We start from the raw sequence: 18,580 nt of genomic DNA, 5'->3' as shown, positions 1-18,580 counted from the left end.
CTCAGAAACCATGGTTATTTCATTGGTATTCAAAATCTGAAGCTTCTTATATGAATTTCTTGCTGTGCATCTCTTGCTTTCATTTTTGGACATTAACACTCAAGCCTGTCTCAAGTCCCCTTCATTCTTTGCTTGACCTAACTCAGAGGTTAACTGTCGGTCTTACATAGACATGATGTTAGCACCATGGTTCCCTGTGCCTGGAACGTTTTCTACCAGGTTTTCTCCTAGTCAGCATTTCCTTGTCATTCAGCTCAAATGTCCCCTCCCCAGAAAGCCTCTTTTGATGACCTGATCTAAAGTAGCCACTCCCCAGTCCCTCTACATAGCATGGTTCTGTTGTTTTGTTCATGGCTCTTCTCACTATCTAACATTTACTTGTCTGTTAACTTTTTTATGGTATGTGGTGTATTTTCCCACTCAAACTGAAGTCCCATGAAAGCAGAACCTCACCTGATTGATCACTGCTCTATACTTAACTGCAGAACAGTACCCAGAGTACTAGTAATGCTCAGGAAATATCTGCTTAATTAATTCATGTAAAACACTCTCTTAGTCAGTTTGGCGACTATCACAAAATAGCATAGCCTGGGTGGCTTCAACAACAACATGTATTTCCTACAGTTCTGGAGGCTGAAAGCCCAAAGTGAAGGTGCTGATGGATTCCTGGTGAGGGCTTTCTTCCTGGCTTGCAGACAGCTGCCTTCTCGCTGTGTCCTCCTGTGGTGGAGAGAGAGAGATCTCTCCTTAGAAGGCACTAATGCCATCATGGGGATTCCACTCTCAGGACCTCTGTAAACCTAAATACCTCCCAAAGGCTCCACATCCTAATACCATCACACTGAGCATGCAGCTTTAACATATGAATCTTGGGGGAACATGATTCAGTCCATAATAAACACCATTATGGCTCCATCCGCTCTGCCACCCAGATACATTAGTGTAGAATACTAGTGATTGTAAGAAAATTGTGACTCTTTCATGCTATTTCCATGTCCCCTCTCATATGCCATTTATAGACAGAATAAAAGCAAGAAAATTCTCTTCCTTATAATTCCTTCCCCAATTCTATTTCCCTGAGAAAAAAGCAAGCCATTCAAGTAATAGAAGCATAGCTAAATGAAATGCGGTATATCCTTGCCAGACCTTAAAAGGGAGTTAGTTAAGGGGCCTCAGACTGCCTTCCTCTGGCTGTAATCAGAGGAGGAAAGAATTGAGCACATTTATCCTTTTTCCTCTTACCAATTTCTCTTCTCCTTTTCTCCTTCATCTCTGACTCTTTCCTAATCCCCCTGGCCTGGTGGAGGGAGAGGTATGGGTACCCTTGCACTCTCCAGATCTCAGGAAAGATGCAGAGAATGACTCAGGGCTTCCTCCGGCAGAAACATCAGCTCTAAGCTGTGCTGGGGAATCACTTAGAGGTTATGAGTGTGGGAACTTCCCTCAACATAGTAAACACCTTTCTGGCATAACAGGAGAATGCAGAATACTTTCTTTGGGCCCAGGGACATTATTGCTTAATTTATTCTATATATGTACAATAAATTAAATATATATAGAATAAATTATTTAAATATAATATACACACACGTGTGTGTGTGTGTAAATAAAACAACATACAGGTATACATGCATTTAGCCATTTAAAGTTCAACAGCATTTCAGTTGTATTTCTTAGCATTTCAACCACAGAAACTGTTGAACTAGGCACTTATAGGTATTTACTAAGAGCAAATACAAATTCTACATTAATGTAGATTTCATTTCTTCATTAAAGAGCTGTCACTACAATTGGCTGGCCCATGAATGTGCATCATGAGGTATCAAAACACAGGCATTTTCAAGCAACTCTTAGAACAATGCAAGGCCCTCATTGTCTGCTGTTTTACACATGCACACACATATACACACACACAATGGTTATTTTTGTCAGTGATCAGAACTCAGTAAGCAACAGTGAATAGATAAGTGAAAAAGTCATGGTCTCACTCTGTCGCCCAGGCTGGAGTGCAGTGGTGACATCTCAGCTCACTGCAGCCTCAAACTCCTGGACTCAAGCAATCCTCCCACCTCAACCTCCCAGGTAGCTGGGACTACAGGCACGTGCCACCATGCCTGGCATGGTTTGACTGTGTCCCCACCCAAATCTCAACTTAAATTGTGTCTCCCAGAATTCCCACATGTTGTGGGGAGGGACCCAGGGGGAGGTAATCCAATCATGAGGGCCAGTCTTGCCTGTGCTATTCTTGTGATAGTGAATAAATCTCACGAGATCTGATGGATTTATCAGGGGTTTCTGCTTTCGCTTCTTCTTCATTTTCTCTTGCTGCTGCCATGTAAGAAGTGCCTTTTGCCTCCTGCCATGATTCTAAGGCCTCCCCAGCCATGTGGAAGTGTAAGTCCAATTAAACCTCTTTTTCTTCCTAGTTTCAGGTATGTCTTTATCAGCAGCGTGAAAATGGACTAATACACTGGCTAATTTTTAAAAATGTTTCTTTTTGGAGAGACAGTGTCCTGCTATATTGCCCAGGCAGGTCCCAAACTCCTGGGCACAAGCAATCCTCCTGCCTTGACCTCCCACAATGCTGGGATTCTAGGTGCAAGCTACTGTAGCTGGCCTGAGGTTACATTTTAATGAGGACAGGAAGATGAAAAATACGTAATCAAGCAACAAATAAGTGTTACAGGAAAATAAGATAAAGGGTAGAGAGTGAGCAGGGGCTAGAAGTTTAGGGATTGGGGCAGATAGATGAAAATTTAAGGGAAAAGCATTCCAGGTAGAAAAATAGCAATGTACAGAGCTTCTGAGGCAAGAAGAAGCTTTGTGTGTATGTGGTAAGAAAGGGCCCAGTGTGGATGACACCCTATGAATGGAGGAGGAAAGAGGTCAGAGTGGTGAACAGGGCCCAGTCACGTGGGGCCCCCTAGGCCACAGAGAGGAGTTTGGATTGCAATGGGAAGCCATGGATGATTGTAAATGGTGGAGTGATATGGTCCGATTTATACACAAACATACCCCTTTCTGGCTGCTACCACCAGGTAGTGAAAAGGCCACTGGGGGCCAGAGGAAAGACAGGGTAACTAGTTAGGGAGGTTTTTGCTATAACCAGTTGAGCAAAACTAGGAGTTCCATTGAGGAGTGGTGGCTGAGACTTCTTGGGTGAAATCAATGGAGATGTGCAGAGAAGGTGAGAAATGTCAACTTGAGATGTGTCTTGGAGGAGGGACTGATAAGGCCTGCTGATCTCCTGGATGGAGAGAATGAGAGAAAGCAGAACCAAGGATGACTCGTAGATTTGGTGCTTGAGCAACTGAGTGGATGTGGGGCTGGTAACTGAGGTGGGAAAGACTGAGGGAGAAGCACGTTTAGGGGGTGGAGCCAAGTTTGGTTTTTGGCCATTTAAAATGGGAGTTACTTATTAGACATCTAAGAGGAGAAATTGTGTGAGCAATTGGGCCCTGGGTCAGTGTGGAAGACAGGTCTTTGGGAACCATCAGCTGTAGTCCTCCCTGGCCTTCAGAATGGGCCCAAAGCCCTCCTCCACTTTTCATGGAATTTCCAAGCTCTTGAGATGATTTTGGTGGAACTTCCAGGTGGATAGAGGGGAGGTGGAGGCTTCATTCTCATTGTCATCTCTAGCTCCAGCTTCTGCTTTGGTTGAATTGGCTCAGTTTAGCAACTATGTCTTCTTCCTCCGTGACATCCTCTTCTCAGAGAGGAAATTCAGCCACTTTCTCTATGTCCATACGCAGTCAAGATATTGAGTGTGCAGGGAACTGCATTAAAGATTTGCTGGAAGCAGATGTGAGCGTGTGTGTTTGGAAATAGTGCGAAGGTGATACTGTAACACAAATTATATTAAATGGAATATTGGGTCTCTCTGTTTTCAACTCTCTTGGGCCACTCTACCTGGGGGACATTTGGGGATATTTCTATGGCCTTATCATACCTCCTATTCCCAGATCCTGGACTTCTCTGGATAGAGAAATTCTGCTGTCTCCACTCCAGCCCTATCCTTCCCCTCAAAACAGCTCCAAATCTATTTTACAATTCAAATCTACCGCAGACTCAGGGGGAAAAAAGGCTTTCATTAAATAAATCTCTCCTTAGAAAACATGTGTTGTTTATGAAAAGTAAGCCTTTCTCCGCTTTAACAACTCCTTGTGCCTATTCTAACATTCAGACAGCTGCTTGGGGTGGGAAACAGAGGAGGGGAGTCAGTCTAGTTGCTGCTCTCAGTCAGTGATCTCAGTCATGGGGAAAATGTTCCATGTCCCAGGTGTGCCAGGGGGACCTTTTTACCGCATGCCTGGAGAGGCCAGTGACAAGGAAAGGAATAAGACTTCCTTCCCAGGCACAAGGACCACAGTGCTGGGCTGAAGAGCGGTGGCCAGCAGAAGGCAATTTGTAGAATGGCCTAGCTTTGGAGGAGGCTTGTATCTCAAGCGTTTCTGCATTTCGCAGATTTGGGAAATGACGACTAGAAACAGAAATAGCTAAAGCACTAGACATGCAGTTGACAGCACTCACTGAGTTGGAGCAGAACATCTCTGTTCCTTAAACACTGAATTTTAAGTACATCCAGACAAGGAGACAGATTTTTTCCGTAATTGATAAATCCATTAATTACCTGGCAGATAATGCCAGAAAGTGGCTGAGCTGACCAAAACAGGATGTGCCCAGAAAGAACCGTAGAAGTAGACAAGTCACATTCAGGAGTGTGACCTCAAAACCAGAACAGAGACCCTCCTCTAGCCCAGAGTGAAGGTTTTAACAGTGCTGTCCCGGGAGGGGAGGTATCTAGCTACCACACTGGGTATACTTGTACTGATTTTTAGCATCTATACTGATGCTTAGGTTAATTATAGATTACATGCTAGGGTTCAGCCCTTTTCAACCCTCTTGTTTTGCGATATCCTGAGTTAAAAGAGTCTTAAGGATAGCCCTACACTGGCCGGGCACGGTGGCTCACGCCTGTAATCCCAGCACTTTGGGAGGCTAAGGTGGGTGGATCACCTGAGGTCAGGAGTTCAAGACCAGCCTGGCCAACATGACAAAACCCCACATCTATAAAAATACAAAAATTAACTGGGTGTGGTGGCGCATTCCTGTCATACCAGCTGCATGGAAGGCTGAGGCAGGAGAATTTCTTGAACCTGGGAGGTGAAGGTTGCAGTGAGCCAAGATCATACCATGCACTCCAGCCTGGGCAACAAGAGCGAGACTCCATCTCAAAAAAAATAAAAAAATAAATAAAAAATAAAAAGATAACCCTATTCTTGTGCTGTCAGTCTGGCCAGAGGATGGGAGACCAATAAACTCCCCTGTAAAAAATGTTGCCTAATGAGGAGCTCTTCCTAATGAATGAGCCCACTGTTGGATAAATTTCACCTTCCAATCTCCTCTCTCCTTTTCTGTGTTCCTCCCTCTGCCTCTATCCAGCTCTGTTTTTTTTACTTTCAGAAGATTCTTTTCTTTCTGCCTTTCACTAACTCCCAGTCATCATTTTGAATGTATTTTGCTTACTAGACCCTTTGGAGGAGAGCTCCAATGTATGTGCCAAGTGGTAGAATATTTTCAGCATGATAGCATTTCTATGAAGTTTTGAAAATATGCAAACCAATGTTATGTATCGTATGAATGCATCCATATATTGTCCAGGGAGCACCCTGTTCCAAAGTATTCAGTATGTAATCCTTCTGAAAGAAAGCATGAGGAAATACTACAAAATGGAAGGCTTTGATATGTCATTCATTAGGCCAAGTTGAAAATTATTTATATGAAAGAATATTATTCAACCCCTAACAGTTAATAGAAAAGAATATGTGTATGGTGTGCATTTTTAAATAAACTTTATGTATCTCCAGATCCTCTAAGATCTGATGCAGACCAAACAGAAAATAAGTTATCATTCCTACTTTCCCTTCCTTCCCTACATCCATGAATACTCAGAGTTTCCTCTGTGGGCTGGGCCCTAGGGATACAAAACTGTCATAGAATTTGTCTCTGCCATCCAGCAGCCCATGCTGTAGCTGAGGAGAAGATAACATAACCCCTAAGTACTTGAGATAACTGCTCTAGCTGTGCATACAAGGCACTGAGGCAACATTCCTCAGGGTCTTCTGACATCTGCATGCAGTCAGGCAGATCCCCAGGCCCTGCTTAGATAAAGAACACTAAGGTTCCAGAACCACAGCTCTGTGTGAACAGAGAAAAGGAACGAACCTCTCTTCCTCTTTGCAAATATAAGTGTATGTATTTATAAAGTATTTGGAAAACTTATTTAAGAAAGTTGTTAGGATATTACACACCCATTCAATCAACAAACATTAAAAGAAAAAATCCAGCCATACAAATCATTGGTGAGGATCTGGAGCAGTGGACACCCTCACAGGATGCTTATAGCAGTGTAAGTTGGCACAACAATTTTGGAAAGCAATTTTGCCAATATTTAGTATAGCTGAAGATATACATACACTGTGACTCAGCAGTTGCACTTGAGATATTCTCACAGATGGGTACAAAGACTCATGAATAAGAACAGTCTTTGTGTCATTTATAATCATGAAAAAATGGAAACAACCTGAGTGGCCATCAACAAGATTCAGACTTGAAAAACTAGAATGGTGTGTAGCAGTAAAAGAGAATAAATTGGAACTATATGTACCAACACAGATAAATCTCAGAAACAAGTGGTAGAATATTTTCAACATGATATAATAGCATTTCTATGAAGTTTTGAAAATATGCAAACCAGTGTTATACATTGTATGGATATATCCATATGTTGTAAAAGTTTAACATTGAAAGCGCAACAATGATAAAAGCTAATGAGTGGAACAACTGGAAATCTCATCAACTGCTAGTGGTTGTACAAATTAGGACAACCACTTGGGAAGCTGTTTGGCAGTTTCCAGTAAAATTGAGTGCATGCAGATGAATGACCCAGCAATTCCACTTCAAGGTATAAGATGGACCACAACTTGGGTACAGAATATTCACAGCAGCACTGTTCACAGTACCCACAAACGTAACCACCCAAATTGTTGGATGACCAGATGAATAAATTGTGGTACATTATACAATAGAATGCTACACAGCAGTAACATAACTGAACAAACAAGTGGATTAATCTCACAGACATAGAGCAAAGGAGCCCAGATATCAAAAAGCACATACAGTAGGATTAAGTTGAAAACAAAGGCAAAATTGGTTGATCGTGAAAGATATCTGGCTGGTGGTTACCTTTGTGGGAAAGATGATGGCTGGGAGGGGGTCCCAAAAGGGCTTCTGAGATGCTGATGCTATCATTATTATTAAATGTTATTATTATGTTGGTTAGAGACAGTGTCTCCCTCTGTTGCCCAGGCTGAAGTGCAGTGGTGTGATCACAGCTCACTGCAGCCTCAAAATCCTCGACTTGAGTGATCCTCCCACCTCAGCCTCCCTAGTAGTTGAAACTACAGGCGCATACCACCATGCTTGGCTAATTTTTAAATGTTTGTTGGAGAGATTGGATCAGACTATGTTGCCCAGGGTGGTCTTGAATTCCTGGGCGCAAGTAATCCTCCTGCCTTGACCTCCCAAAGTTCTGGGATTACAGGTGTGAGCCACTGCACCCAGCCCTGGTCATATTCTATTTCTTGATCTTGGTAGCAGTTACACAGGGGTATTCATTTTGTGAAAATGTATTGAGGTGTAAACTTATGATCTGAGTAGCATGCTATACTTTAATAAAAAGTTAAAAACAAAGCTAAGCACTACTTGTAGACAGTGATCAATTCCTAAGCTTGTTATACAACTTTATATTCCCGGGCAGGGGAATAAGCTAGGCATCTTGACCTTTGTGTCTTTTCAGTGTAGATTAATCGGGAAATAATAAAATAGCTGCTATCCTTGAGGACCTGTGTTACTTCTGTTCACGGTGTCTATTTGATGAAGAAGGGGCTCTATTTAATGAAGAAATGTCAGAAGATCTGATTCTTCTTGGCTTTATCACCTATTGCTGCTACAATCTTTGATGTGTCAGAGTATTCTATCTTGCCTTATTTTTGGTCAAGTGAGGACTACAATGATGACTTGTGAACATTACACAAGATATATTTATAAACATATTTTGTAAACATTAAGGGGCTACAGATTTGATTTCTTATGATCCAACAAATGTGCAGTAAGATTATATTTATGTCTCATAATGGGTCTAACATTAGAAAGGGGCCAGGCCTTCAATAATGTTTGTCAAAGGAGGGAATGAGCTTATATTTCAGGATCTGAAATACACATTCATTTTTTTCTATGTAGATTGGAGAAGGATTATATTATTATTCATTTTGATGTTTGAATTTGTTAGGCTATGGTGCCCAGTTATTTGGGCAAACATGTCTAGATGTTGCTGTGAGGTACTTTTAAGACAAGATTAACATTTAAGTTGTCAGCTTTGAGTAAAACAGTTTCCCCTTTATTATGAGGGTAGGCATCACACAATCAGTCGAGGGTCTTAGGAGGCTGAGCTCCTCTGAGGTGAAAGAAATTCTGCCTCTAGACTGCCGTCGAACTTAAAACTGCGGCACCCCTCCTCTCCAGGTCTCCAGGCTGCCCTGCAGATTTTGGACTTGCTAGCTCCCACAATTGCCAGTTTCTTGAAACAGATTTATCTACCTCTCTTTCCCTCTATGTGTATGTGTGGGTATATATGTATATACACACACACCCCCACACACACCTATTACACACTGTGTCAGGGTTCTCCAGAGAAACAGAATCAATAGGATGTGTGTATATATATGTTTCTCCTGTTACGGGTATGCACACACACATGGTTCTGTTTCTCTGGAAAACCCTAATTAATACAGTGTGCAATAGGAAAAAACTAAAATGTCTTTTCCTACTGTTTATACTCTCAAAGCAACACAGAGCTAGGTGCAGTGGCTCATGCCTTAATCCCACCACCTTGGGAGGCCAAGGTGGGAGGATCGCTTGAACCCAGGAGTTCAAGACCAGCCTGGGCAACATAGTAAGATCTAGTCTCTACATAATTTTCTTTAAAAATTAGCTGGGCATGGTGATGTGTGCCTGTAGTCCCAGTTATTTTGTTGGCTGAGGGTCGGGGGATCACGTGAGCCCAGGAGGTTCAGGCTGTAGTGAGCTGTGATTGCGCCATTGCACTCCAGCCTGAGTGACAGAGCAAGACCCTGTTTCAAAATAGCAGCAACAACACAGAACATTTCTGGTCACCAAAATGTGTGGGTTTTGGCCACATTAAGCAATTCTCCACTTCTTGGCAGACATTGACTGGGTATCCTACAATTTAATTCAGTTCTGACACTAACTCTAGTTAGCACAAATGCCACAGGTTAAGGGCTCAGTCCCATGAGACTACCCCAAACATCAGATGCCAAGTGCAAACAGTAGGTTCTCAGATTATCCACACCTTTTGTCTGACTTGGTTACAAATCGGAGGTTCCCATGACCCCTTAGGGGTGCGATCATTTGCTAAAATGGTTCACAGAACTCAGAGAACACTTTTTGTTTACCTGTTATTATAACCTGTTATTATATAATTGTACCCTGTGTAACAGGATACAATTCAGGGTCAGGCATGGTGGCTCACACCTGTAATCCCAGCACTTTCAGAGACTCAGCCTGGCGGATCACATGAGCCCAGAAGTTCAAGACCAGCCTAGGCAACGTACAGAGACCCCACCTCTATTTTTTTAAAAAAGGAAAAACAAAAGGGATGCAACTCAGGAACAGCCAGATGAAAAAGATACACAAGGCAATGTATGGGGAAGGGGTTGTGAGCTTTCACGCCCTCTCAGGGGATGCCACCTTCCATGTTTTCAGCAACCCAGAAGCTCTCTGAACCCCGTAGTTTGGGGATTTTTATGGAGGCTTAATCGTGTAGGCATGATCAACAATTAACTCAACTCCGATCCCTCTTTCCTTCCTGGAGGTTGCAGTGTAGGACTGAAAGTTCCAAACTTTTAATCATGGGGTGGTCTTTCTGGTGACCGCTCTGCTTCCAGAAACCCGCCAAGAGTTACCTCATTAGAACAAAAGGTGCTCCTTTAACCCAGGAAACCCCAAGGAATTCGCTGTTTCAGGAACCGGGGGGTCAAAGACCAAATATTAGAACAAAGAATGCACCTAGCGATTGAGACACTCAGGAAATTACAAGGGTTTTAGGAGTTGTGTGCCAGAAACGGGGGTCAGACCAAATATCTCCTGCTTCTTATTTCACATAGAAGATAGGATGATGAGAGGAGATTTTTAAAGTAACCGTTAGGGAAAAGAGGATCTAGTCCCCATTTTAAATAGGCTTGGGTCAACTGTTTTGTCTGAATCATATGTGAAAACACAATTTTTCCCCTTATACTTTCCCTTAATTTTGAATTATTTAAGTGAAAGTGCAGGAGATTTGCCTATTTCTTAAAATGTGCTTTTTATTCTAGTACGTGTGTGTGTGTATGTGTTTTAAACATAGCTTAACTCATAGTATACGAATTCACATCCTGGTTGGTTTTTGTTTGTTTGTTTGTTTTTTACTTTGAGACAGAGTCTCGCTTTGTTGTCCAGGCCGGAAGTGCAGTGGCACAGTCTTGGCTCACTGCAACCTCTGGCTCCCAGGCTCAAGCAATCCTCGTGCCTCAGCTGCCCAAGTACCTGGGACCACAGGTGCACGCCACCATGCCTGGCTAATTTTTGTATTTTTAGCAGAGACAGGGTTTTGCCTTGTTGGCCAGGCTGGTCTCAAACTTCTGGTCTCAAGTGTTCCTCCCACTTTGGCCTTCCAAGGTGCAGGGATTACAGGCATGAGCCACCGCACCCAGCCCCACATCCTGTTTTTTATTGCTATATTTATACACAAGCAATTTTCTGTGTTGTGACAAACGGTCATAGATATCACTTTTAATGGCTGCATATCCAACCTATTGATATTAACTTATGTACTCACTCCTCTGTTGTTTGCATTAGATGGTTGTTGATGTTGTTACTATTATTTAAAACATAAAATGCAGCTTGGTGGGTAAAGCATGAAATTTGAAAAGCTTTAGCCCTGAGTTTGAATCTCAGAAATGCTACTTCTTAGCTGTGTGACTTGGGACAAATTACTAAACCACTTTAATGTGAGATGTGGGTGATACTACTTGTATTTTATAGGCTATAACGATTAAGTGAGATAACACACATAAAATGCCTAGTAGAGCACCTGGTACATAGGAGACATTCAGTAAATGATAAGTATAAAATTTCCAGTTCACTTTATAAAGTTCATAGGGGCAAGCAATAATTTTATTGTTTCTAACACCTACCGTGGTTTGTGATGCATAGAACTTAGCATAATACATATTTGCTTTCGTGAGCTTTGCAGAAATTTAGGATTATTTTCTTAAGTGGAATTACTGAGCCAAGGCTTATAGACAGATAAGGCTTTGGAAATATGTTATAGATTGGTCTCTACCTGGCCAGGGGTGGGTGAAGTTGGGCCAGTTGCCGAGGCTGGGCTTGCTGGGGATCGCCTGTTTCAGGAGCATGTTGGGAGTGTGGGGGTTTGGTCTGTGGTGGCTGCTCCTGATTTGGCTGTTCTCGAGTCTCTGGTTTTTGGGAGATATATGAATCTACAATAGCATTTTGGTTGTGATATAATTTCTGAGTACTTACAAAACCATTGCCGAGGTGATATACAATTGTTTCTATGGAAGAGCTTAGGGAGACCGAAGCATCAGGTGAATGCACCTTGGTTGCTCCATTCTGAGCCCTTTGGCTCCAGCTCTGTCAGCCTGATCCTGTGCTCCATACCTGGAAGTGGTATAGCCAGTGAGAAATAATCTCTATAAAGAGATTAAAGATACTGTCTTTATACAAATTATTGCACATTTATGCTTCTTGATTATGTTAAAGACTGAAATTCAGTTTAGGCCTTCTACTAAATAAAGTACCCATCTACCTGAAAGAATAAAACGGCTGTTATATTTAAAGGCAGCATGAGGGAAAAAAGCAGAAATATGTAAGGCCTCTTTTTCATCATACTTGATAAAAATGAATTAGCAATCTTGATTAGCAGAAAGGCAGGGAATAGATCTCTCTCACTCACTTTTTTTTTTTTTCATTTGAGACAGGGTCTGACTCTGTTGCCCAGGCTGGAGTGCAGTGGTATGATCTTATGCAACTTCCACCTGCCAGGCTCAAGGCTCAAGTGATTCTCCAGCCTCAGCCTCCTGAGTAGCTGGGATCACAGGCATGCACTACCATGCTCAGTTAATTCAAATTTTTTTTTTTGAAAGATGAGGTCTCATTATATTACCCAGGCTGCTCTTGAACTCCTGGGCTTGAGCAATCTTCCTGCCTTGGTCTCCAAAATGCTGGGGTTACAGGTCTGAGCCACCACGCCTGGCTGGATATCTCTTTTTTTAATCAATGGAATGAAATAAATAAATTCTCTGAGTTTGCAATTAGTGTAGTAATCACAAATGTTTAGTATTCAAAATGACATGTATATATTTAGGTATGAATAATGCTGTTCTGCATATATGCCATTTAAATTAGACAGAGTAAGTTTTGAATTCACTTTCTGGTGTGTAGTAGCTTAAAAGAGAGTGAAGGCTGGGCATGGTGTTTCATACCTGTAATCCCAGCACTTTGGGAGTCTGAGGAAGGAGAATCACTTGAGCCCAGGAGTTCGAGACCAGGCTGGACAATATGGTAAGACACTGTCTCTACAAAAAATAAAAAACAAATTAGCTGGGCATGGTGGTGAGCACCTGTGGTCCCAGCTACTTCAGAGGCTGAGGCAGGAGGATCTCTTGGGCCCAGGAGGTTGAGGCTGCAGTGAGCTGTGATCCTGCCACTGCACTCCAGCCTGGGTGACAGAGTGAGATACTGTTTCAAAATAAGAAAGAATGAAAGAAAGGAAGGAAGAAGGGAAAAACAAAGAGAGAGTGAATACAGTGTACCTTTTGAGAACACTGAATATTTTTCAAAAAGCATAATGTCGCTTCCTTCCAAAAGAATTTTTTTCGTTAAGACCACGATATTTTCAAAAGATAAAGATTACATATTCTTTACATAGTGTAAAATTAGTTCTTTCAAATCATTTGAATTAAGCTTGAGTAAACAGATCCTGTCTATAGCACAGTTTGTGGATATGCATTATGTATGTATAAATGTGCAAAAAAACTTTATTGGCTATTTATAAAAGACAGAAGGGTCGTATGCCCAATCAGTTAGGAAAGGGAGAATATTGTAAAATAAGATTTTTTTTTTTTTTTTGAGACGGAGTCTCACTCTGTCACCCAGGCTGGAGTGCGGTGGCCGGATCTCTGCTCACTGCAAGCTCCGCCTCCCGGGTTTACGCCATTCTCCTGGCTCAGCCTCCCGAGTAGCTGGGACTACAGGCACCCGCCACCTCGCCCAGCTAGTTTTTTGTACTTTTTAGTAGAGACGGGGTTTCACCGTGTTAGCCAGGATGGTCTCGATCTGCTGACCTCGTGATCTGCCCGTCTCGGCCTCCCAAAGTGCTGGGATTACAGGCTTGAGCCACCGCGCCCGGCCTAGATTTAAAAACTTTTCTTAGAAAGATGGTTTCAGTATACTTAATTTTTCCTACCCTTTTCTTTCAATAGAAGATTGTCATCTAAAATAACAAGACTATTCTGGATATGAGTAACATTGAGGAATGTGATGCTAAGCCATTAAAGAAGGGTATAAAAATTTTATTTGACACAGGGTATGGAGAGAAATACTATGATGAAGATGAAGTATGACAACAGAATCAAGGTAACTGGTATGAATTTGCTCTGTGATACACAAATACAAGGAATGTCATATTTCATTTTTTTATATCAAATTAAATTTTGCTCAAGACTGCCGCCTATCCAGGATAATTAGAAATCTAATCAGTCATTTTGCAGAGCCCCTTACGTTTCTCTTGAGATTCATCAAAAATATGGCTGGGTGCATTGGCTCACACCTGTAATCCCAGTACTTTGGAAGGCTGGGGCAGGAGGATCGCTTGAGCCCAGGAATTCGAGACCAGCCTGGACAACATGGTGAGACCCCATCTCCAGAAGAAATACAAAAAGTTAGCCGGGTGTGGTGGCTTGTACCTGTAGCCTCAGCTACTAGGGAAGCTGAGGTGGGAGGATCACTTGAGCCTGGGAGGTCAAGGCTACAGTTAACTGTGATCATGCCACTGCACTCTAGCCTGGGAGGACCCTGTCCCCGCACCCCAAAAAGAAGAGATTTATCACAGATAATGCTAGCAAATGTTTACATAGCACTCACTCTGCACCAGATAAGTCACAGTATTATTACATTCATTTTTAAATTGAGGATACTATGGTACAGAGAGTAGTTTGTACTAGACTGCCTGGCTAGTAAGGGACCAGGATTTGGATCCAGGCAGTCTGGTTTGGGAGTCTGTGCTCTTAACCACTATAGTATACTGTACTGTTTCCAGAGTTTATGCATTTCAGCAGTATTTGGACAGGGCTATTGGTCTCTTTATTCCTAGGCATCATCCCTCTGAACTGTTGCCTCATGATCTGATACCTGAAGTCGGAAAATTGGTGATCTCTGATCAGATCTGACAGCATACATATTTTATTTAACACCCTCAACTGACAACATTAAAAGATGGAGATTTCATTAAAAAGCGAAGATTTTCAGTTTCAGTGAAGACGACAAAGTTCATTGTCTTCTGCCACTTTACCTGACATGTGTGTTTTCCTCGCTCTCCCTGTTTCTATCCTTAGGCCCTTTACTCTTCTAAGTTACTTGACGATTCAGTGGTCAGACTTAAAACAAAACAAAACAAAACAAAAACACCAAAACAAACAAAACAAAACAAAAAACTCTCCTTCCTAACAAAGCCCAGTCTGCCCTCCCAAGAAGCGGAAGAAATAACACTTGTTCCTTCATGATGAGTTAACCACCCAGGCACAATTCATTTTCATTAGCACTGGGATAACTTTTTGCTTCTATAAAGACTGAGATTGGTTTGGTTTCCCTCATCATCTCCCCCAGGCACTGATATTTGAAGCTTTGGCAACCTCTTCGGCCCTTCCTTTGTCTTTGCCTTATAGATCAATGAGTTGCCAAATCCTAGATTCCACCACCAAACCTCTGTGACCACAACCTCCTCCAGGTTCACTACAGCCACTTGCAAGACGCCAGCTTAATGCAGGCCCTCCTGGCCCCTTTTCTGGACTGTCCTAATACATGGCCTCTTAACAGGTCTACTGGCTCCCGTTTATCTTATTCTTGTTTTCCATTTCCCATTTCCTCTCCTTATTCCAAGAATGCTCAAATGAATCGAACCTCTTTTTCCCAGTACTTGCCCTGAGTTTGTCTACTTCTGTGATCATCCTTTCTTTTAATTTAAATATTCCCACATATTCAAACACCCACATATTCAAAATCTACCTCTCTCTTAGTAACCTTAAATTTCACATTTTCCATCTTTCCATGATCCCAATCAGAAGCAGTTTCTCCCTGCTTTTAAAGCACTTAACACATTTACTCTGTGTTTACAAATATTGTCCCTACTTGTCAGTAAATCCTTTGAAAGTAGAGTTCATTTTTAAGTCATTTTGTATGCTCACAACTCACAGGATAGTATCTTGCAAGTATTACTAGCAGGTTTTCAATATTTTCTGAAGGAAGGAAGAAAGGAAGACAGGCTAAAGTCTCCTATGAAGTAAAAAAGTAGTTAGCCATAGGAAGTTGTTTACTTTTTGTTACTGTTTTTCTCCTCTATAATGTAGAAGAAGAACTGGAATATCATTTCTAAATCTATACTATTCAGTTTAAAAATAATATGGCAAAACTAGGCTGGGCACAGTGGCACATGTCTGTGGAACTAGCTACTCCAGAAGCTGAGGTGGGAGGATCACTGGAGCCCAGGAGGTTGAGGCTGAACTGAGCCATGATTGTACCACTGTACTCCAGCCTGGGCAGCAAAGCAAGCCTCGAAAAATAATAAATTAAATAAAAATAATATGATAAAACTATTAAAAACTATTATTTCTTTTTTTAAAATTTTTAAAATTTCAATAGGTTTTTTGGGAACAGATGGCGTTTGGTTACATGAACAAGTTCTTTAGTGGTGATTTCTGAGATTTTGGTGCACCCATCACCTGAGCAGTATACACTGTACTCAATGTGTAGTCTTTTATCCCTCATCCCCTTCTGCCCCTTCTCCTGAATCCCCTGAGTCCTCAAAGTCTGCAAAAGTCCATCGTATCATTTTTATGCCTTTGCGTCCTCACAGCTTAGCTGTCACTTATGAGTGAGAACATACAATGTCTGGTTTTCCATTCTAAGTGAAATGGGTTACTTCACCTAGAATAACAGTCTCTAATTCTATCCAGGCTCCTGCAAATGCCATTATTTCATTCCTTTTTATGACTGAGTAGTATTTCATGGTAAGTATGTATATATATACATATATATAACATTTTCTTTATTCACTTGTTGATTGATGGGCATTTGGGCTGGTTCCATTTTTTTGCAGCTGTGAATTGTGCTGCGATAAACATGTGTGCAGGTATCTTTTTCATATAATGACTTCTTTTCCTCTGGGTAGATACCCAGGAGTGAGACTGCTGGATCAAATGGTAGGTGTACTTTTCGTTCTTTAAGGAATCTCCTGTTTTCCATAGTGGTTGTTTTCCATAGTGGTTGTACTAGTTTACATTCCTACCAACAGTGTAAAAGTGTTTACTTTTCACCACATCCACACCAATGTCTATTATTTTTTGATTTTTTGATTATGGCCATTCTTGCAGGAGCGAGGTGGTATTACATTGCGGTTTTGACTTGTATTTCCCTAAGTAGTATATTAGTCCGTTCTCATGCTGCTATAAAGAACTGCCTGAGGCTGGACGCTGTGGCTTACGCCTGTAGTCCTAGCACTTTGGGAGGCCAATGCAGGAGGATCATGAGGTCAGGAGATCGAGACCATCCTGGCTAACATGGTGAAACCCCTTCTCTACTAAAAATACAAAAAAATTAGCAGGGCGTGGTGGTGGGCACCTGTAGTCCCACCTACTCAGGAGACTGAGGCAGGAGAACGGCGTGAACCCAGGAGGTGGAGCTTACAGTGAGCCGAGACTGTGCCACAGCACTCCAGCCTGGGCAACCGAGCGAGACTCCGTCTCAAAAAAAAAAAAAAAACAAACTGCCCAAGACTGGGTAATTTATAAAGGAAGGAAGTTTAATTGACTCACAGTTCTGCATGGCTAGGAAGGCCTCAGGAAACTTTCAATTATGGTAGAAGAGGAAGCAAACATGTCCTTTTTCACAAGGTTGCAGGAGAGAGAAGTACCAAGCAAAATGAGAAAAGCCCCTTATAAAAACATCAGATCTTGTGAGAACTCACGATCATGAGAACAGCATGGGGGTAACCACCCCCATGGTTCAATTATCTCCCACTGGGTCGCTCCAAAGACACGTGGAGATTATAGGAACTACAATTCAAAATGAAATTTTGGTGGGACCAGGCACAGTGGCTCTCACCTGTAATCTCAGCACTTTGGGAGACAGGCAGATCACCTGAGGTCAGGAGTTTGAGACCAGCCTGGCCAACATGGTGAAACCCCATCTCTACTAAAAATACAAAAATTAGCTCGGTGTGGTTGTGCACACCTATAGTCCCAGGTACTCAGGAGGCTGAGGCAGGAAAATCCCTAGAACCTGGGAAGTGGAGGTTGCAGTGAGCCGAGATTGTGCTGTTGTACTCCAGCCTGGGCAACAGAGTGAGATTCCATCTCAAAAAAAGAAAGAACAAAATAAATTTGGGTGGGGACACAGCCAAACCATATCAAGTAGTGATGTTGAGCATTTTTGCATACATTTGTTGGCCATTTGCTTATCTTCTTTTGAGAACTGTCTATTCATGTTCTTAGCCCACTTTTTGATGGAGTTGTTTGTTTTGTTCTTGCTGATTTGTTTGTGTTCCTTATAGATTCTGGATATTAGTCCTTTGTCGGATGTATAGATTGTGAATATTTTCTCCTACTCCATGGGTTGTCTGTTTACTCTGCTGATTATTTCTTTTGCTGTGCAGGAGCTTTTTAAATTTAATTTAGTCCCATCTGGTTATCTTTTTGTTACATTTGCTTTTGGGTTCTTGGTCATGAAGTCTTTGACTAAACCAATGTCTAGAAGGGTTTCTCCAAAGTTTGTTGTAGAATTTTTGTGGTTTCAGGTCTTAGATTTAAGTCTTTAATCCATCTTGAGTTTTGTATAGGGTGAGATACGAGAATCCAGTTTCATTCTTTTACATGTGACTTGCCAATTATCCCAGCACCATTTGTTGAATAGGGTGTCTTCCTCATTTTATGTTTTTGTTTGCTTTGTCAGAGATCAGTTGACTATAAATATTTGGCTTTATTTGTGGGTTCTCCATTCTGTTCCATTGGTCTGTGTGTCTATTTTTATACCAGTACTATGCTGTTTTGGTGACTATGGCCTTGTAATATAGTTTGAAGTCAAGTAATGTAATGTCTCCAGATTTGTTCTTTTTGCTTAGTCTTACTTTGGCTATATGAGCTTTTTTTTTGGTTCCATATTAATTTTA

At 41.7% G+C, this 18,580-nt stretch overlaps 1 long non-coding RNA gene across 2 annotated transcripts in view; it reads right to left on the bottom strand.

The window, feature by feature from the left end:
* Positions 1-18,580, bottom strand: part of LOC103876956 — an 80,457-nt gene that overhangs the window by 29,023 nt on the left and 32,854 nt on the right. Inside the window, exon 1 of one of the 2 annotated variants that reach the window (XR_004178255.1) lies at positions 11,662-11,746. The exons of the other annotated variant lie outside the window; for it this stretch is intronic. This is a non-coding gene — a long non-coding RNA (uncharacterized LOC103876956). Of the gene's footprint in view, positions 1-11,661; positions 11,747-18,580 lie in introns of those variants that run through there. 2 annotated transcript variants of the gene reach the window in all.

The sequence above is a fragment of the Papio anubis genome, chromosome 14 (genome assembly GCF_008728515.1).
Source record: "Papio anubis isolate 15944 chromosome 14, Panubis1.0, whole genome shotgun sequence".
Classification (NCBI taxonomy): Eukaryota; Metazoa; Chordata; class Mammalia; order Primates; family Cercopithecidae; genus Papio; species Papio anubis.
The sequence above is the reverse complement of the archived record's forward strand: the minus strand, read 5'-3'. Positions and strand labels throughout refer to the sequence as shown.